This window comes from Colletes latitarsis, chromosome 5 (genome assembly GCF_051014445.1).
Source record: "Colletes latitarsis isolate SP2378_abdomen chromosome 5, iyColLati1, whole genome shotgun sequence".
NCBI classification, from domain to species: Eukaryota; Metazoa; Arthropoda; class Insecta; order Hymenoptera; family Colletidae; genus Colletes; species Colletes latitarsis.
Genome location: NC_135138.1, coordinates 28426458 through 28449296, shown reverse-complemented (window position 1 = coordinate 28449296; position 22839 = coordinate 28426458). Strand labels below are relative to the sequence as shown.

General features: G+C 38.9%; 1 protein-coding gene across 1 annotated transcript in view; it reads right to left on the bottom strand.

Moving 5' to 3' along the window:
• Positions 1–22839, bottom strand: part of Nachralpha1 (nicotinic acetylcholine receptor alpha1) — a 220193-nt gene that overhangs the window by 78103 nt on the left and 119251 nt on the right. The gene's annotated exons all lie outside the window — the stretch shown is intronic.

Below are 22839 nucleotides of genomic sequence, written 5' to 3'. Positions count from 1 at the left end.
TCAAGCACGTATCTATTACACGTCAGCATAATAAAATAAGTTGCTTTGGTCAGTAATAATGTTTGATCATAATGTGCACACGGCCAAAATAAAGAAGTAATCAAGATAGATGTAACCATATAGATAGGAATTATAATTCTAAGTTTTTAATTTTTCTTACTTATTTTCGTCGACAGCTGTGTGTTAGTAGACCTCTTAAAGTGCAACTGAATGGTTATTGAAGACATCTTACGATTTAGGGCACTGATCGTCGTCGTAAAGTGCAACTGAGCTGTCTACCTCTATAATCGGATTCTAAAGCTTCCTAAAGAAGTTTGGAGCATCGATCAGTACGACTTTCTATATCCATTTCTGTAATTTCCACTGGAACTTCGTTTCTAATTTCGTCAGGCTTTTAACGAGGAACGAGGTTGGAACGGTTTAATTATTGACACACGGTTGTAAAGTGAAACTATTAAACAATATATATGAAACAGGTAACAAAATACAGAACGGATGAAAACACGTGCACGTTCACGGCGGCCATCTTTAACTCTGTGGGAATCACGCGCACGCGCAGACGTAGACGCAGACGCAAGTTATTTCTCAATGTTTGCGTTATAGTTCTTTCAAACTACGATGGATTTAATAGCGCTGGAAAATATTAGTGTAACCCTATCATCAATTATAATAGAGTTAGTATAACTCTTAACATCAAAATCTTTGCTGTTGTTATATCTATGTCCACACTTTAAATAAAAAAAACAAAGAAATTTGAAACCACGGAATAATGGGCAATGACTTGGGATCACGAATATTGCATCCCAGAGTTTCTACTTGTTTCAGGACTCTTGGATTTCATTCTGAACGACAACTTCCTCGAAATGTACGATCGTCGTGACTTTTGCAAGAAACTTTCAACGTAATTTTAGCAGACGAAGCCTAACCGAGAAATTTGCTAAGAAACTCTAGCTCGATTGACTCCGAAGTTTATGGCCGAACTTCGTTCCAGCTTCGAACGAAGACACGACGAAATCGTGCTCGGGTCTGTGCCCGAACGTCGGGCAGACGAATTTAAGCAACAACGAGACTTCTTGATTTTAGAGTAGCGAAACTCGAGAAATTTACGCCGGGAAGTAAATTCGTCCCGTTGGAAATAAGTCAGAGTCAAACGTTCATGGTTAAATTAGGCGTTCGTCTTAACTAATTTCTAGTCTGTCATTCGATGTACCAAATTTCGTACACTGAACCTCACTAATTCTCAAGTACCACTATTTTTCGTTGAAAAACGCGGTAGAAATCTTCTGAATTAATTTTGTCTACTTTAGAGTAATCTGTAAAGGTATCTGCTCTTCGACCAGTTGTTCGATTCACTAATGTTTCGTTCGTATGTTCCTCAAAGAATATATTTTAAACATGTCCCTATCTAAAATGGAATCTTTGAACGACCCTAACGACCACGATTCAACGTTCGTCGTGTATCCGCGGTGGAAAAATCTGCCCGGACCGTAGGACATTCGATCTTCGCTCCCTCCTAAAACACGTCTAAGGGAAGAGGGACGATGGTCGTTAAGAATGCGCCGAACAAATCCCTTGATCCAGCAATTAGATTCCAGTTTTCGACAAAGGTCCTCTTTTCCTGGCCAACGTGGATTTAGAGAAGACGTTGCGATTTGGACGCTTCCGACTATCCACCCTCGAGCCATCCTCGGGGAGGACTGCAGCACAGGAAGGGAAATAAGAGGATAAAGGAAGATAAACCGACGCGGGACAAAACCTACGACTGTACCTCGCAGAGGGACAGGAGTTATGGTTCCAGCGGGGACGCTGTCACCTGGATTAGAAGCCAGCACCGCAATTACACAAGGCGATCCTTGGGCTGCGTACGTCGCACCCCAAAAAGAAACGTGTTATATTCCTGATTTTTCATCTTTTTAAAATTATATCAAACGCTTATCAAACGTTAGTATATTTTAATTTTAACGCGTTCACTGCTATAACAAAGCCCTCAAATTTTACACGAAAATGATACTCTCTTTTTAGAGATGCAATTTGTCATTGAACTTATTTTTACAGCATCGTTAAAATTCAAGAGTTCTATCTAGATTTATTTTGGTTAACAACTGCCTTGAGAATTAATTTTTTTTGCTCCTCAGTGAAAAATCATGTTCAATTATGCAGGGTGTTTGGTTACCTTTGGGAAAAATTCTACTGGGAGATTCTAGAGGCCAAAATAAGACAAAACTCAAGAATACCAATTTGTCTCTCCAATGCAAATTATATCCAATGCAATGATATATGTTCACTATTGTAGAAGTTATGGCCGTTTGAAAATTGGACTGATGATTCAAACTACAAGTTGTTTGCATTCTGAAACATTAAAATCATTCAATCCCTTCAGGAGTTATGACGTTTTAAAGATATGCGTGAAATTTCAGGGAAACATATCAACGGTGTGGTCAGACATAATATTTTCGGTAAGGAATTTTTTTCTCGAAAGTGAGTAGGATTTCGGGGGTACGTCTCTTCACCGAAAATGATTGTAATTGATCTCCTCAACTAAAAATAATTTTTCCAGAATGATTTGAAATTTTTTAATTTCGCTGAAAAAGTCCACGTTCCTGAATTTTTTTCTCGAAAGTGAGTAGGAATTTTGGGATATGTCTATTGACCAAAAATGATTGTAATTGACCCCCCCCAACCAAAAATAATTTTTCCAGAACGATTTGAAAAAATTTTTTTTCGTCGAAAAATTTCAGCACCTACCCCCTGTTGATTTTTCTTAAAAATTCGTTTTTCATTGTTAATAAATTTGTTTGATGTTCTACAGAAAAGTTGTCAAATACTTTTCTGTAGGTACCCATGAGCTCTACTTCAGAAAAAAGTTTCATTGAAATATATTCAATGTTGTAGGAGTTATGGCTGTTTGAAAATTGGACCATTTTTATGAGGTTTTTCTCATTTTAGGGCGTCAAGGACCAACTTTTCGAATATTTTTGGAATTTGTACATATTCTGCACCAAAATACGCGTTGTTTGCTTTTTTAAACATTAAAATCGTCCAATCCGTTCAGGAGTTATGATGTTTTAAAGATTTAGATGAAATTTCGGGCAAGCATTTCTGGCCAGAAATGATATCTTCGGTAAGGAATTTTTTTCTCAAAAACGCGTAGGAATTTGGGGGTATATTTATTGACCAAAAATGATTGTAATCGAGCCCCGCAACCAAAAATAATTTTTTTAGAACGATTTGAAATTTTTCAATTTCATGCGGAACTTTAAATATTAATAACTTTTCGACGAAGCCTCAATCAACAAATTGGTATTCTTGACTTTCGTCTTATTTTGGCTTCCAGAATCTAGTATTAAAATTTTTCCCAGAGGTTGTCGAACACCCTTGTATATGGGCGATATTTTCAAACAAAACAATTTCGAGAAACATTGACAAATCACGAATGGGAGGTGAACTGTGTGACGTGTGACGTATAAAGCGTTCCCTTTGAAATTGATGGCGCCAGGATTATGTTACGAGATTATAATTACCGTTGACGACATCTCGTTACTGAATACATGCAATTCCTGCGAGAGCAACGGACACGAATCGCCGGGCACGATTATTATCGTTGTGTAAATCGTTTTTATACGCGGCCGTTCTGCTTGAAATTACAGTGGAAATTGTTATACCGAGCTGCTCCAGATACGGCCACTGTCTGCGCGCCGCAATTATGCAACGAAAATAAATTCGTTGCGCGAACGCAGTCAGTTTAGCCCGCACGCTTATTTAAAACGCCGAGAGTAGACGCATTACTAACGCGCGGCGTTTCAGAGTTGAATAATTCTGTTCGCCATTGACTGGAGAATGTTGTGTAAATGTTTTCGCTATTAGCTTCTTCAATTTTCACTGCAAACCAACCACAATACGTAACAGACTATCGAATACTTCAGAGGTGAAAGCAATTTATTCCAGTATAATAATAATTTAAAAAAGTCTTCGGTACAATAAACGGAAATAAAGAAAATAAACTATAACAACCTGCTTGAGACACTTGCAAGCATATAATTGGAACCTCTTTACACCTCAAGCTTTCAGTACCAAATTGTATACGAATTATTTATCTATATTCGACAAGAAATATTTTACATATAAGGCTATGCAGATATTACAAAACTAGACATAAGAATAAACATTTACGATTCAAGTTCAAATATTGTTCCGTACGTATACGAGCGAATGTATACACACAAATTAAACACGATAGTGTATTCGTGTATCTTTAGCATACGAGCGTAGCATATGTCGCCTGACAGCATATGGGATATTGTATTCATTTTGGAAATGTTCATGCCTGGCAACAGTAACTATGAATATAAGTCTAACAACGGGCATTTCCACTCACTGGACGATTTATGATAAGAAGAAACTCATGCATCTGTTACGCACAATATGACGTGGACCGAATAGGTCTGACCGCGGATGATATATCGTTTCGATTTCATAAACATTCGTCTGTCAACTTTGATTATAAATGTAAATCCTACTGGTAGCTATCTCTTTACTTATCCTTATTCTTATTTCCTAAATACTTGTATTAATTACATGTACTTTCGTGTCTGTTAATACTACTATTTTCAAGTGTACGAGACACCTTCATTTTATTTATTTATAATATTCTTTTACGGTCCCTTAAGAAGTTAAAATCACCGTTCAAATATTTACTTTTCCACTGTATTTACTTTCCGTGGATATTTATTAATGCGTAGAGGATCAATTGTAGAGATCGCGTATGACTTTTAGAAGCAAATAAAATAAATTAAATCAACGTTTATTACCAAAAAGAATTCTGGGAACGTTTCAGCTGTCAATATATTCGCTGTAGAATGTACGATCGAAACAAAATTTGTGCGTTTTTCAAGCACACGGTGACGCATACTGAATACGTCTGATCAAACACGATAGTATCTACTGACGTCGATGAATTTATCTCTGCTACCGTAACACTCAATGTAAGTTTCAAATATATTATTCCTGTTATCCGATTCATCTTACAACGTCAACGTGTCTTACGATTGAACGAAATCCATGCATCTTCCGGTGCGCAAGGCGACATAGACTGAGTATGTCCGACCACGGACAATATATACTACTGACACCGAAAATAACCAAATCTGACTACCGTAGCTCAAAATGTAAATCTAGTAACGATTGTTTCTGCTCGTTACATTCACAATATTATTCATTCATACACCTCTCGCGCACAGGAGACGAGGACTGAACGTGTCTGACCACATATGATATTTTCTACTTCGAAAGTTTACCTACAGTAAACATTTATTCTGTAATAATCTTAACAATGTCGACAGAGGTGGTTAATTCAAACCCAACGAATCAAAATTCATGCATTTTTCATGTACCCAATGGACAAACACAACTGACCGCGAAAAATATACAGAGTGTCCATTTGAAAATTTTATAACACATTTTCGGGAAAAATGTTTGATACAAAAGTTACTCGATTTTAAAGGGGAAACACAATTATTTCATTTATTTTTTATTTGTCGAACTCTTGAGAGGTTATTTGAAGAGTAACATTTTTTTAAATGAAATCCACAAACGTTCGCGTTCGATGACCGTAAATTGAAAAACGATGATTCCTGCTTGACAGAGATTTATATTCCACTGAAATGCGCGCTGTTCTGATGCAAGATGGACGATTCGATTGTACGTCTGACCACGTACGATACTCATTCTACTCGATCGCGACCGTGCAGCATCCGTCGATCGATGGGGGGAAGAAAACTGACAATATGGGTACGAAACCGTGTGGATTCCCACAGTTTCGACCCCTAAATGGCGGGGTCGTTTCCACTCGATACGATGGGATTACCCAAGGAGAAAAGTTTGCCGTGTAAACGAATTCTGCGGATCGTTCATTGGACGATGATCTAAAACACAGAGCACAGGGAGCATCGCGGCCGGCTGTTTACGTGTCAGCAGTCTAATGTTATGGAAATTGGACGTCGAAAGAAAACAGAAAGGAGTCCCCAGCCGGGCTACCCCCTCGGAGACGATCGAATGAAAGAATACGAAAGAACAGTGTTCACCTTCCTGCGCACACTCGTAGCAATCCACTTTTCGCCCGTTACGCCGTATCTTCTACTTCTCCGTAGCACGTAATTTCCAGTTTCACTTTCCCCGTTCTGTCCGTCTTATTCGCCCCCGGCTCCTCTTAACCGCGTTCCCTCGCTACCCTGCCACTTATCTAACGCTTTCTACCCTCCTTGTTAGCTGCCACAGAGTTCGCGTGATCGATCGTACGGCGAATAAAAACGTATTTACAAACGGAACAATATTTATTATTAATGGTAACAGAGAAGTATAGTAAACAAACACAATATTACAGAACGAAATGTGGACACACGCTGGGAAATAATTGAAACCATACAATTGTACTATTGGTTACGTACGGAATCGTGGTGAGATAACAGAAACGTTGCGTTTAACGTCTTCGCGTAAGGAAATTTTTCTAGATCTATTTAAGTGTTTTTCGAATCGATTAGATTTACTTCATAAAATAAACGTTACGATTCCAAGGAGTTGATAAATTCACTGAATTTTAATTTCAATATGTGGCAGCGCACTTGAGAATAAAAAGTAATAGGGAGACACGGGTAAATTTATGGAGAATTTCATTAAATTACCAGTTGGTAAATTTGCATGTCTAGGAAGAAGTACGTAGTCTTGGTGCGCCGGATAATCGAGACCCTGAGGTACGAGTAAATGCTCGTCTCCACGGTGACGCATCTTAAAGGCAGCATGCGCTAGAAAATCCGCACTGAAGGGTCCTCTAGCGAATTTAGGGCAAAACGCCACAATATTGCAGCTCTTACAACCAAGAATATTACTTCTTATACAAACACAAAAGCTTCGAATAATCCAAAGTCCAATACAGTACAACCTCCATTATTCGTACGAGTAAAACCAGATACAAATGTCAGATCCGCATATCCCTCGTGTTTCACTTGCAAAATTCATAATTTAAAATCCTTAAGGACTTTTTTAAAATTTACCTAACTTCGAGAACCAAGAGGAGCCTAGATAATATCTACTTTCCCGAAATTTATCGAAGTATATTTTTGGTAAAATAACATCAACGAACGTAAACGTGAAACGTTCGTGTGGTTATTATTTTTCGATTAATATTCGCAAAGTCCTGACAGTGTCAAAATATGTAACATTCGATCTGATAAGTTTCGATATTCTTGTATATGGACACGTAAACAAAGTAATATTCAAGGCTCCATTTCTCTTGCTACTATAAATTAGCTAACAGAGGCATGAGAATTTCATGCCGACGTTTCTAAAAAGTGGCGAGTACCAGGCGACCGGCGCCATAAACCCAAGTTTGAAAAGTCCTAACGCTATCCCGCCCACGTATGTCGCCTCTGTTTACCAGTTTACGTGGCACATTCGGATCGGTCGAGCGCATACGTGGGTCGTACGACTTAACGACACCTTGGAGAAATTTTCAGGAAGAACAAGGGTATGAAATCGAACCGGAAACCACCTAGCGGAACCATTATTCGGCCCTCTGTTGTATCTTCGCCAGCTCTGGAGATCGTGGGAAATTTTCAAACGACGAACGTCTCGAATTCCTACTACCAGGGATACAGAAATTATGCATCAGGGCGTGCATAATGCAGTTCCTTTGTTCCTGGAGACTCGAGCAGGCTTGGTCACCGCGTGAAAATATTCAGAAGGGGCGTGGTGCTTGGCTGTGGCACATAAGAAGCCGCCATCGTCGAGGATCCCGAACGAATGAAGCACGTTGGACGAATTATCCACTTTAGAAAAATTCCTCGTTTTTTCTACTCTTTTCCGTGAAGTCTGGAGCGGTGTTATTCGATATTTTTAAACTCGCGACTCAAATTTAGTTATTATTTATCTTCGTGAGCCCCTAATAATTATTATCAGCCATAAAATTACATACCAATTAAGACTGATAAGTAGTAAATGACAAGTAGTTCAATGAAATATACACATCCCAACAAAGACTTTCGAAATTAATAATGGAGAAGTTTCCTCCTGTGCTGAAAAACTCTTAAATAATTAATAAATAAAATGGACGATCCTTCTGGTTAGCGTAGTACACACAAAATACGTATTTAATATCTTTCTGTACGTGATGAAAACTTCTTGAGGAAGTTTATTAAATAATAACTACGCTGAAAGGCAGAAAATACAGTACAAATTCATTACTGTGAACTGCACAAAGTCATGCAAAATATGAACCAATAAACAAAAAAGTTACAAAGAGAATTGTAGTAGACGTCGAATAACTTGGAATTTAAAATACTTGTGACATATACATTTATTCATTTATTCCATAATTTTATATAGTCCACAGTAACAAATTTATATCACATCATCAACTTTTATGTATCTTTATGTGCACTATTAGTTTTTTACGAGTCTACTTTTATTACTCATTAAAGTTTCTAAATTTTTCATATACGTGTGTTTTCTATGCGTTTCTTCCTTCCTTCTTTCTCGAAGGATCGCGTCAATTTAATAATCATTCGAGTATTTCGAGCACCATTCCGACAACGCCTTCTATATATACAAGTTCCCGGGAGCCGTGACACTCGGATGGCGGAAGTAACGCGGAAACAACGAAACCGTGAGCGCGAAATTGGACATGGATTTATTTACATTCGAGACAGATTCCGTTTCTTTGACAAATCGAGCCGGATCGTTCGAAACGCGGAACGCGAGTCCGTCTCCTTCAGGGATCAATAGAGTGAACGGGTATGAGAATTCCTTGTAACGTCAGCAAGAAGGTGTCTCGGAACGGGATCGTGATACGAATCACGAAGTAGAGGAAACGCCTTCGGATAAAGGAAGAACAGGCGTTCTTGATGCTTGGGAAACGTGAAAACCGCGAGCTCTCATAGCAATTTGTAGTCAGGAATTTTATCGACTCTCATCCCTCGCTGAAAACGGAACGCTAGGCACGGCGAATGAATTTAAATTCCACTACGGTCCACTTTTCAGCTTTGACGAGTCTTTCTACTCAAAAATATTACGAAGATAGTAGCCTTTAGTACGAAGATCGAATCAACAGCAATTAAAGTAAACATTTAGAACGAATAAATCCTAATATTTTAATAATATTGTCACCAGGAAGAATAGTTTAAAGAAATTTCGATATTCTTGGATATGGAAACTGATGCGCCTGTATGCTAAATTGAATTTCAAACACCTCGAAATCACTCAAATCTCGAAAGCAACAATTCTTCGTATAACGCGTAGTCCGTAAGATATTCACGGTCGAGAATGTTAGATGCCTCCACCCTGTGTATCTTTCCATTCAAAATGTTCTTCCTCGATCACGATCGATTGTACGCGGAGTGAAGTTTCGAAGAATCGTTTGTTCCTCCACTAAGTATGAAACATCGCGTATGCAGCGAACTTTCGACGAACTTATGCAGCCCACAGGGGAAAGAGCACGACCGCGACAGGATTCTCAAAGTATCCCGTGTAATGGGGTGAATATTTTCTGAACGGTGCCAGAGGTACTCCGTAGGCTAGACATAAACGAGTTTCCTCTCTTATTACATCGGGATAAAAAAGCTATCTCGAGGGACAAGCTGCGAGGGACGTTCCCCGTGGCTGTTGTCTGAAAATTAGGAAATGAATAAGAACCAAATTCCAGCCATACATTTCGTACGAAGAAGACAAGAAAAGTGCAAGACAGTCGGTTCACCAATTTCTATCGTATCTAATTTTCAACGATGGTGATTTCAATGTATTATTATTATTCATTTATTAACGGGATTAATAATATTATTCGTTTATTATCCGCATTACAAATGCGGATTTTACACAGCCAAACATTATCGCTTATAAAATTTTAACAAAATAAATTAATTTACAATAAGTTGCATGATTAATCATTCTATTTACACAATTCTGAGATCCAAACAAAATCCAAAAAAAATATTTTTCGAAATATTCATGACTAAAGTTTTATCAATATCTGAATTTTGTGGATCTTACTTTCGATGAGAAAGGTGAGAATTATATGTTTCTAAGAGACAGTAAGTTCTTACAACCCATGCGTGGGTGGACGAACAGGGAACCTGTCGAGGAATATTTACATTCTTTCTTATATCGAGTCGACGAGATTTTCGAGCGTTAAAACTCGAACGATACCTCGAGCAGCTCGATTGGCTTTGCAGCGCATCGATGTGTAATCTTAGGGAGGAGGAAAAGCGTTGGATCAAAAGATTCCGCGAAGGGGGCATTCGGCCAAAAAAGGTCGGGAAACGTCGGTCTAGGTGAAGCAGGACGGAAGTTACGTCGTATATCAGTCGGTGGTTTCCCCTATCGACCGCCTATCCGCCGGGGCTAAGCGATTTTTGAACATCTCGTCGACAACGAACGAGCCCCAGACTGCTGATAAAAAAGACTGGCCAGCTGGCGCGAAGAAGCTTTTTGTTCGACTTTCTTTTTAGCCTTTTCCACGGCGACGCGACGACGTTCGCATATTCAGGACTCGTTGGCTCTGTGTTGCGAATTTTCTTTCGAGACAAAAACCGTTTGTTCGAACGAGGAACGAAACTCTACGGGCGTTCGCGTCGCGACGCCACGAATCTACGATGATCGCTGGAACGATGAATCTTCAACTTTCGCGCCCTTTCAAACTCCCAACGTCGCTGGTCGCTGTTTTTAAAACGATCCCAGGCAAACATAATTCAAGAATCTTTTGGAAAAAGGATTTACGAGTCTTTGATTTATGTATTTACATCTCGTAAAATAGTATCGAACCGTGAACAACCAACGTCGAGTTAAAAATGATCAAAGACATTTAAATATGTCAATCTTGTCTTCTTGATTTAAATGACTAAAATTGCAGCGTGGATAAACAATAATACTACACAATTGGTGGAACATTTAAAACTGAGGAAAGTTAAAACGCGATCGAAAGATTTAGAAACCAATTAAGGAAGAACGATTTACGGAAATTGCAATACGTACGAGGGAACGAAAGCTTTTAATTTTAATTTTAAACTCAAACAGCTGCATGCCCCTATTACCGTGCTTGCGGACCTCGTTTGGTCGAAGATATCTCCGCTGATTGGTCGATCAAGTACAAACAGGGCATCGATGCAAAATATTTACTCGTCGGTCCGCGTCGGGCGGAAGAATATCAGCCCTTGAACTGAAAATTTCATCGCCAAGAAAAGTACGTGTCCCGTGTGGCGTTGCTTGCTCGAGAAATATGTAGGTACTAAAAACCGGTTTCAGAAATGCTAATAAAAATTTTATTACGCTTGCAACGACAGTCTTCTGTAAACTTTCGACTTGGTAAGCTTAGGACAACTCGCGATGGAATTTAAAACCGTGGGCTTTGAATTCAATTTCGTTCGTGACCGTAGAATTTATTTTACGCGTGAGGAGTTGCTTCGCATAAAAGAATTTCTAATAAATGAGAATATAAAAAAAATTAAATACTTCCTACCAGAGACAGCTGAGATATCTCGCTATATTTTAACGATTTATAAAATAGCTTCACCGTAGTTAAATCAAGTTTGAATCAACGTGCACCAAATCTCGAAATTTGTTTGCAAAAAATAAATTAGTTGGAGGAACTGTGATCGAGTAAAAGTTTCCGGGGATGCCATAGCAAAGTGATAGGCGAATGTTGTACACGAATGCTACGTAATTGGTCGGAACTGGGAATGGCTTACGTGGTAAACACAAGTTCGTGATACGGAGTAAGTACACTCAAAGTAAATGGTTCTTGTACTTCCCACCCAAATGTATAAGCTACGAGTGTTGCTACGATTGTCTGTATAAAAGACCCTGTGACGAACAAAGGCATTTGCAAAGCATGGAACTACATGAATGCGATTGCCTGAGTTTATCAAGTCGTTGATTTTAGGCCTACGCTATATTTCTGGGTGAATTACAAGATACCTGAAGAAAGATAATTATTAAAGGCAATCGCAGGAAGGAAGACTTGGAAGGCGTCGATGGATTCTGACGATGCTTGTGAACAGAGATGGGCTAATGGAAGCGGCAAGTGGCAGGTCTGGTCACGTAGGAACGGAAGTCCCAGAAGAGCCATAAGAGGGCCGATTCCTGAGACGGAGGTCATTATTTACACGGCCTCCTTTTCAAACGAAACCACCGTCTTGGAGTCGCGGTTGTTCTCCACGGGACAGCGGCCTTCGACTTTATGGGGATTTACGAGCTGCAGTAGCCTGCAGGATTGACTCTCGACCGGACAGGCGCCTGCAACGGCACGAAATCACCGCCAGCCGCTTGTATTTCGAGAGGATTTCCCTTCTTTACGCAAACACGCGAAATCCCCGCCGAAAAGAGAGCGTCGAGGTCAGGCAAATATTATCATTTCATACGGCTTCCCCGAGGAAAACGATAATTAAACGTTCGACGCGTCGCCGGAACGCTAAAAATCTATTTGTCCTATCGATTATTACCGGAAAGGAGCCTTTCGATTAGCAAATATTTGACTAACACGCGATAAACCGTCGAGTATTACTCGCATTTCGATCGAAGTAGGTAAATCGTTCGTATCGACGCACTGTGGAAATAATCGATTGTAAGTATTCTCAACACTAACATAATGCAGAATTTAACACGTTCACTGCCAGATCAAAAATATAATATTCCGGAGGACTAAAATTTTGATCTTGGGTTAGGGCCACTGTAAACTACGAAACCTAAAATATCTTTCAATACTCATTTTTGAAACCTTAATAAAATTCACGAATCCAATCCAAATTTATTACTTGAGAATTAATTTTTCTAGTTCCATATAAATCCTGTCACCCATTTATGGGTGACGTGGCAGTTAAAGTGTTAACGAAGAGAAGTGTATTTGGAACAAATGTACAAATGATACAATTATATATACGAATTTGAAACACACGAAGCACACCATCTTTTTACACAAATTAACATCATATAAGAATCACGTCTGTCTATCACAACCACTCGTTTCATTCTCCCTGTTGTCTCGCTGTCCCTGGTTACCCATTCCTTCTCGAATAAAACACTTTCAACCCTTTTGCATATAAATTAACATTCAACAAAGCTACAGCGCGGCATATTCGATACAAATTTCCTGCAATAATTCATTTTTGGCGTACAATGAATAGACTGAGTATGTCCGACCACAGACAGTATATTCTACTGACACCGAAAATAACCAAATCTGACTACTGTAGCTCAAAATGTAAATCCATTAGCGATTGTTTCTGTTCGTTACAGAATTCACAATATTATTCATTCACACACCTCTCGCTCACAGGGGACGAGGACTGAACGTGTCTGACCATAGCCGATATTTTCTACTGGCTTTGAAAAGTTTACAGTGACTGTAAACATTTACTCTGTAATAGTCTCAACAAAGTCGACAGGAGTGGTTAATTCAAACGACCAACGAATCCAAATTCATGCATTTTTCATGTACACAGTGAACAAACACAACTGACCGCGAAAAATATACAAAGTGTCCGTTTGTAGGACAACTGAAATAGGTAAATCGTCGTCTTTGACGATTCATTCGTATCGACTGTGGAAATAATCGATTGTAAGTATTCTCAACACTAACATAATTCATTTTTAACGTACAATGAAGAATCTGACTGGTAAGTTCTTGAAATCAATACATTTTCATATTCGCCAGGTACTCGTAGAAGAAATCTATACTGCTCCTGCGAGCATTACAAATTTAAACAACTCGTGTTGCCGTTCATTTGAAAGATTACTTACAATTAAATCGTTAGATAAATTTTGGATCGTTCGTAATAAAATTTCAATTTCATGGAAATTGTTACTCACTGATATTACTGCATCGCATCGAATCGCGAACTTTTCGGAAGGAACTTAATTGTGAAAATATCGAGGAACGTGTTTGCGACAGTTCCCAAGCGTCGAAAAGTGCAACGGGAGAAAGGTTAATTGAAATTTCATCGAAGATTGAAATCTAACGGATCGTGACGAGCGTTGCATCGATTACCTCGGAACGTAATAATTTTTCTTCGTCCAATTAAGTTGCGTCCCTTCAAGAATCTGTCTCAGATAAGAACGGACATAAATCTTTCGCTTATTATTCAGGAAGCTAATCAAGGGCATTGCTATTGAACGAAGATGAATGGGTAACTTCGAGCTAGAAGCTGCTTCGAAACAGAAAACTTCGTGACGTACTAGGTTTTAATTACCAGAGTTTGTCGACTAATCTAAGTACGAACGCTCAGGAAGAAAACAACGTTCCTCGTAGAAATAAATATGTTCGTAGCCATTGACCATTTATTCAATTTTAAAATGACCTCGATCCAGTTGCAAATCCGCTAGAAAATTAGGTGATTCAAAATAAAAGTATGCTAGCAGCTAATTACGAGTGTAAATGCTTGGAGATACAATGTAAAGGAAAGAAAATAAATATAGAGGCAATATATAAATTCCGTTATCGAGCAAACAAACTCTACGTATTAATTTGAACGGATATCGTGAATTGTTAAATTTTAGGCGAAACGACGACCATATTTGCGCGTCAACGAAAGCGTGAACATCTTTGCGCCGAGCTAGAAAATTCGCGCGACCTCCGAAGCGACGACAAAGCCGATACGAAAGCTAATTTCAACGACCGGCATTCATTATCGAACGGTCCAATTAAATCGAGCATTTCGAGACAGGTGTAATTGAAGAGGGAGCTGATGATTCGGCTGCAAGAGGGAAGCTAACTCTCGCCTCGTTAGGGTAGCAGCGCAGGGAAACGAAAGGGCTCCTCTCTTCGTTTCTTCTAATTAAGGCTCGAGTTCGTGATATCTGACCGGAAATCCGGAGGGGAATTCGCAACGCCTCGATTCTTCTTGCGCAACACGCTTTAAACACCAAGAACCACCTGATTATGATAGCCGATTGGTCGGTCGAGGGGCGGCTCGATTATCCATTTCTTGCCGCCTAACAGGGTTTAATCGCGCGACATTTTTCAACGATTCCTTGCAAATGACATAGGAATTCTATAGGAACAATTGACTGACAGGGAACATCGACATGTTTTAATTCTAAGAAAATAACGCGAGTTTCCGGGATTATTAAGAAAATCACAATTCCATACACAAATTTTAACGCAAGGAGAGAAATTTTATAAGAATTTAAACAGATATTAGGTTTTAAAAAAACAAATTTTCTTTAATTGATGACTTTGTACACTAATCTACGTTGGCGAAGTGTACCGATCGATAACGTTGTTTTGCATTTTAATCTAAATAAAATTGAATTATCAAAATTAAATACTGATTCGTCCAACTGATTTCTAAAATTGAGTATCTTCGTGTCTATCGTTGGGTATATTCCTAAAATTTAAACAGATAAAGAAAAAAGAAAATTTTCTTTAATATAATAGATGACTGTATTCACTAATCTACGTGAGCGGAGTGTACCGATCGATAACGTTGCTTTGCACCTTAATCTAAATAAAATTGAATTTTCAAAATTAAATACTGATCCGTGGAACTAAATTGTGAAATTGAATATCTTCGTGTATATCGCTGGGTATACTCCCACGAAATAAATAAATCGACTCTCCATTGTTAGCTCCTCCGTCGATATTGATAATTTCCGAAATCTGTCTCTCCGTTAATTGAATCGGGCGGATAGAATGGCCCACGCTTGCTTCCAGAGAAACAATTTTGTCCCGACTCGAGTCTATCGCAACGTTCGCGATGCAGCTGCAGGCCCTCGCTACTTCGTTCAGTTAAATCGACCGGCAAAATTACACTCCTCGATAGAGTTAAATCGAACAAGTTAAACGGAACGCGTAGTTTTCCACGGCGGACCGGTGCAGCAAAAATAAGCAACGGGGGCTGCGTTTCGTTTTCACCCTCGAATCGCGACAGCTTCACGGTCTTCTAAATTAAGACGAATTTTAATTAAAACGGATGTTGACACGTGAATCTCGGTCAAATCGAATCTGCTGTTGTTAACAGAAGCTAGTAATTAACTAGATAAATATTCTAGTTATCACTCTGTCTCCATTTACCTAGAAAACAATGCTGCAATGCCAAAGGTATATTCGAGATATTAAATTTAAAATCTTCGATACAGCGGTAATTACTGCAAAAATCTATACGAACGCAAAAAGAATGTTTGATTCTATTAAAACAGATACAGTTTATAATTATTGTATATGAGAAAGTGGCAATATTATTATCATTAATTAAGGGAACTTTTTCAGTTTGAAATCAGAGAGAAGATTCGTGCAAAAATTTTTATAACAATTGCAACCACATCTCGATAACGTTCTCGCGAGTATTATATTTCAAGGGAGGGTGTCTCAGTTTTCGTATCAGTTTTTCTTTCGTCACTGTCAATTAACTCGGGTTACGTTCGCGCGATTAAACCGCGCGAATTTCTTCGGCGTCATCCCTTCTGATTGGACAGGAAAAATACATCATCGCGACTTGCAGGTACACCTGCGCGACTCGACTTTGGGGTAGTGTTACAACGATCGCGTTACTCCGTTATCAGTCGCGGTACGATAACGAAGACGCGCTTCCGCTCGTTAAGATCGAGCGAAGGAACTTCTTAGCTAACGATCGAAACGTTCTTGGGACGCGTTTTCCTCCAAAATGACTTGGTTGCATCGGGGAACTTTGAAAATTTATCAAACAATGAATTCCTTTAAGATCTACGACCATAAATTGATAACAATTTAAAAAAATAGCAAGAAATTTCTTTTCACCTACGTTACGTATAATTTATACAAGAGCTGAAACGAAAAACATCTTTTGGACTTTTCAAGTGATAGACAATTTTCATAGATTCAAGACTTTTCAATTTATTGCTTTTGGACCCTCCATAGAATTCATTTTCGAAAGAGGCTTCGAATATAGTCATTCTTCTCACAGTAATAGAAGAAATTATATCTATTTTAATGGGAATTCTTTGGAAACTCAAAGAGCTATCGATTCAAAGATTGGTGAGGTATAGTTCAAGGACGTAGAATTTTGAAAAGAAATCGATTTCGTTTAGCTTTGTTATCTAGAACTTACAAAAATGTTAGAATAATAAACGTTTGTTTCGTCCAAATATCCCACGTGCGCGATTTCACAATTTTTGGAAATTTCAACGTTTGCACCCATTATTTCTAAGACTTTCTCGAAACTAATCTTGTAAAAATCGATCCATTTTTTGATAATCTTTGACTGATCCTAAAATTGACTAAATATACACATTTAAATAATTAATAATCCATATTGTAGAGGATAACGCCTTTCGTCGGAAGGACAGGAGCACTATGAGAAAAGGAGGCATATTAAATAGTAATGCACGAATAAATAGTAATTGCACGTTCTTCGTGGCGTCGAAGGTACTATAAAATTTCCATAAAACAGATCGCAGACGTCAGCTAACGTCGCGTGAGATGATTGTTATCAAGCTGACTGCAATCAGCGGTGAAATGGCGCGCGTCCGCGAAATTCATAGCCGAACCGCGGAATCGATTGCCGTGCTTAACGCGGCAAATGATTATTTTCTGCTCCGTTGTATTCGCGTCCTCGATTAATTACGTTTCGCTGGGCTCCTGTAGGCTCCCACGGCCTGCGGCGATTGCGATCGTTTCGCTGCGACTATCCTCATGTTCCAGTAAAACGAACATTGCATTACAGTGTCGAGCAATTGGAAAATAGACAGAGGTCGAAGACAGGTGTCACAGCTGGATGTTTCATCGCGCGAACACGAATCGAGAATGAGGAAAAATCAGCTTGAAAATTTTCTCGTCAAACGTAGCGCGCGTCTGACCATTATCGACTGTTTCTACTGATTTCATTGAATAAAGATTAAAAAATGCATTCATTCTAGCCCCTGGAAGCGAAGTGCAAAGGTCTTCGAAAATGTTTTGAGAAAATATATGAATTAGCGCGAGTCTGACTATAATCCACTGTTTCTACTGATTTCATTGAATAAAGATTAAAAAATGCATTGTAGCCTCTGTAAGTGGTCTGCAAAGGTCTTCGAAAATGTTTTGAGAAAATATATGAATTAGCGCGAGTCTGACTATAATCCACTGTTTCTACTGATTTCATTAAATGAAGATTACAAAATGTATTATAGCCACTGGAAGCCGACTGCAAAGAGAAGTTCGAAAATGTTTTGAGAAAATATATGAATTAGCGCGAGTCTCACCATAATCGATTGTTTCTACTGATTTCATTGAATAAAGATTAAAAAATGCATTGTAGCCTCTGTAAGCGGTCTGCAAAGGTCATCAAAAATGTTTTGAGAAAATATATGGATTTGGATACTTGTTGCAAGTCTATCGAAAACAAATTTATTGCCTATTTATAGGCAGAAAACCTGCACGTTAACGAATAAATTAATAATAGAATTAATTCTTGAAAAATTAACGTTAATTTGACATTTGGCTCATATCAACTTTGCAATTATACACACGGAAGAATCAATTTTTAAGTATGCTTGCACGAATGATCGATAACGAGGGTACGTACCCGTACGGGTGTTTACACACAGAGCGTATGAACTCGATACTAAATCACACGCGCTTAGTGGCGAGAGCAGTCATTTCCTGCCTTGTTACCGGTCGACGTGAATAATTAAATTTCCTTCAGTCTTCACGGGTGACTGATCTCTAGCTAATTATAATGATTAAGCCCGCAATTCGCGTAATTTCTACCAGTGGCGAGGTTTTGCCTCGCTACGACCAGATTAACGCAATCTTTTGAAATTAATGAGAACAGAGTTCGAGTGTTTTCAATATTTCACGCGAGCAACGAACGGGGGAAACTCTCGAGCCCCCAGTAACTACGACAGAATCAATTGTAATAGTTCGCGGAGGAGTGGACGTTTTGATAATTGATTTCCTTTTTGCGCCAGGAGCTCTCGCACAGTTTCGATGGAAAATCGATACAGAACGGGAAATAACATTCTTGGTGTTGACCGTACTGAATGATTACATTTTCCTTCAATTTTCAGGACCGACTAACCTCAGAGTAATCGTAATGGCTGTATGCTCTCCGTTTCGACAATTTCTAGAGAGCACCATCGCGTTTTGGGAACAGAAGTTCAAATATTCCAGTCAAGTAATCGCCAGTTACGTAACATTAATTCCTGTGGAGATGTTCGACATGTTCTGTGTGAAGAGCTCAAAATATTTTCCATTTAATCCAATTATAGATGACGCGTCGTCGAGAAAACGTGAGTCAGGCTACGAGTGTAATGACCCTCAAACTAAACACGTATAATTCTGATATTTGTACGTTACTGTTGCAGTAAAATCATTTTGAAAATCAGAATGCAACTTCACTTTATTCGTAAGTCACGAATTGACGAATTATAATTTCTAAATTAACTAAGTACTCCTATGCAACATCGATTCGATGATCGCGAACGATGACGAGAGCATATGGCCAAGAAAGTTGTGGTCGATAAAACGAAATAACACGGGTCAAGTGGATTCTAAGCTTGATAGCCCGTCTGACAGATGCCACAGCAATTTGGTAGAAGGTAGCCTGTTAAAACGGAGATCGATAAAAGGGACGAGTCCCTGGCATTAACACTCGTTCCTAACAGCCAAGAACCTGGACAGCTGTTGTACTAATTTCAATCGGGGCCAAGTTGGGCCGAGATCGTGACTCGTCGATGCAAGTTTGACTAGTTTCTTGGATAAACGGACTTCTCGTATCGAGAGGCAGTTGTCTCTGAATTGCATCCGACGCCAACAGATCTTCCGCGATCGAACTTTAAGTATCCCCGATTCCTCGCGCTCTGTTGCTGCGAGTTTCTCAAACTCAGGAAAAAACTACAGGCGTTAGACTTCGAATACACGTTCCTCTTTTCATCCTACTCGCGTCATGTTCAAGCTGTTCATTCGTTAAATCGATTGGCTCCACAAAACGAAGAGCGACACTGACAGTAAAATTTGAAAAAAATTTCAGAAACTATAGTTAATGGATTTGGCTGGTGAATGGCGAAGGATTATCTCTCAAACTATTCGTAGTTTTCAAATGGAACCGCTCGGTTCTATCCGACAGAGTATTCGCGAATTCGTTTCCCACCCCCATCGCGCGATATCACATTTTAAACGGTATCAGTTAGCAGCCAACTAGTTTGCGTTATCGATTTAACTTTATGACGTCGGAAATGTGGTAGCGAAATATTTTAATGCGCGTGTGACGTCGACGGTGTTTAACAGATAAAATATGTATGACGCCACCGTGGCGACAGTGGTATCTAACGATTGAAATTCGCGTGACGCCCAAGCGTGGCGTCAGCGGTCGTCAAAGCGTTAATGTTTCAGAAACTTTCGTAGATCAGATAATCCGGGAGTCGTGACATTCTGGGCGATGTTTCAAACATAACGCGACCGAAAAAGCGTCTACAGCAAAAGTTAATTACTACTCGTCACTCGACTGCAAGTTACACTGTAAAAAATCTGCAAACAAAAAATTTTTTGGAGTTAAACCGTCGAGGTTACGTTAACTTCATAGCGATATACTTGATAAAGAGAGTTTAATGGTCTACTACGTTATAATATTAAAGTGTTCCTTGATTTATAAATCTGCGAAAAATCTGTAAAATTACTTTGTCTAAATAAGCATTACACAAGGTATTTCCAAACTGGTGGTACAAGTGGATAGGGGGAAAATTTATATGAAAAAATAAGTAAGAAATGTAGAAGGACATTTTTTTGTATAAAGTTTTATTTTCGAATAAATCGATGTTAATGATTCGTAGAGTATGCGAATACTTGACTGTGTTATAGAGTAATCTTCGTTGCGTTTGAGATTATAAACAGTACCAATATCATGACTTGTTATCATATTTGATTCAGACTCTTAAAAATGCATTCGAATATTTAACAACGGAAAATTCCTTGGAAAATGATCATGTAATACACACGACACAATTATGGTGGCAAGAAAACAGATATTTCCAACAATTTTTGAATTTATAAAATACTTGATCTGAAAGTAGCTTTATTTCGAGGAAACATTTCTGGTCACACAGCATGTTTTCGATAAATAATTTTTTTCTCGAAAGTGCGTAGGATTTCGGAGGTGTGTCTATTCACCAAAAATGATTGAAATTGATCCCCGCAATTAAAACTAATTTTTTTAGAACGATTTGAAATTTTTTTTTTCGTCGAAAAATTTAGGCACCTACCCTCTGTCGATTTTTCTTAAAAATTCGTTATTGGTTTTTAGTAATTTTATTTGACGTCCTATGGAAAAATTGTCTAATACTTTTTTGTAGGTACCCATGAGCTCTACTTCAGAAAAAAGTTTCATTGAAATATATTTACTATTGTAGGAGTTATGGCTGTTTGAAAATTGGACCATTTTTATGAGGTTTTTCTAACTTTACGGGGTCAAGGTACAAGTTTTCGAATATTTTTTGAATTTCTACATATTCTACACCAAAATACGCGTTGTTTGCCTTTTTAAACATTAAAATCGTCCAATCCGTTCAGAAGTTATGATGTTTTAAATATACGTACGAAATTTCAGTGAAGCATATCAACGGTATGGTCAGACATTATATTTTCGGTAAGGAATTATTTTCTCGAAAGTGTGTAGGATTTCGGTGGTATGTCTAATCACCAAAAATGATTGTAATTGATCCCTGCAACCAAAAATAATTTCTTCAGAATGATTTGAAATTTTTTAATAACTTTTTAACGAAGCCTCAATCAAGAAATTGATATTTTTGATTTCCATCTTATTTTGGCCTCTAGAATCTCTCATTAAAATTTTCCCCAGGAGTGGCCGAACACACTATATAAAATTTCTGTTATTGTAATAATTTTTGTAAGAAATCTTTGAAATAACAACAAATCTTAAGAAAATATCCAATAATAGGATCTTTTTTCATTAAAAACATTACTTTCAAGATATTCCACGTTATAGGATGGTCGCTTTATTATGCCGGTCAGTGTATAATAATTTAGAATCTCATTTTCCCTCAAGAATCGAAGCGAGTGGATCGGAAAAAGTTGCATGCGAAGCAAATAATACACCAATCTCGCGCACCCACGCGACACGAGTCAATGTAATGTAATTATCGCGAAACGAAGACGCGTCCCCGTGGCTCGGATCGGTAAAATGAATGCGTCGATGGTTCCGCGCGGCTATCGTCGGATCTCCAGGGCGTCCGTAATTTCCTGTTAGGCGAGTCTCTACGAACGAAACGGCGACACGCGTCGGGCCGCATGGAGTCGCGGAAACAAAACGGGAGGATGTCGCAGTTACAATGCGCGATCGATATCTGTTTTCGGCGCGTCGCGACGCCACCAGGCGCAGAAGGTGCCCGCGAGTTTTCCCGTGCAGCCTGGTCGCAAATTGATGACAGTACCGACAGATCGACGGGATTCGACGCTCGGAGTAATCGCTTTCCCCCTTGTTACCGGCCACTTCGGGTAATTAAGTTTCCTGTAGTTTTCACAGGCCAGCAGCCACGGCTCGTCCCGGAATCCAATGCCGTAACTACCGGCCGCAACCCTTGTATCCACCCTTCGAGCGCGTCCAGTGATTCCAGCCGCGAGGAGATTAACCCCGCGCGGGTCAGTGTCCTGGCCATTTTTACGCGACAACTTCCACTTCGACCAATAACAGTATTTCGTTCTTCTCCGTGAAAAGGAACAATTTTCCTATGATATATATGTCCTGATCCATTGGAAAGTTTTTGTTATCGAAATTCACGTTACTTCAGGTTGAATAAATAAAATTATGTTGGCCCCAATCGATGCCTGAATTTAATTGATAAGAGGAATGTCATCGAAAACGCGAACGTGTGTCTGGTTGGTGACGTTTG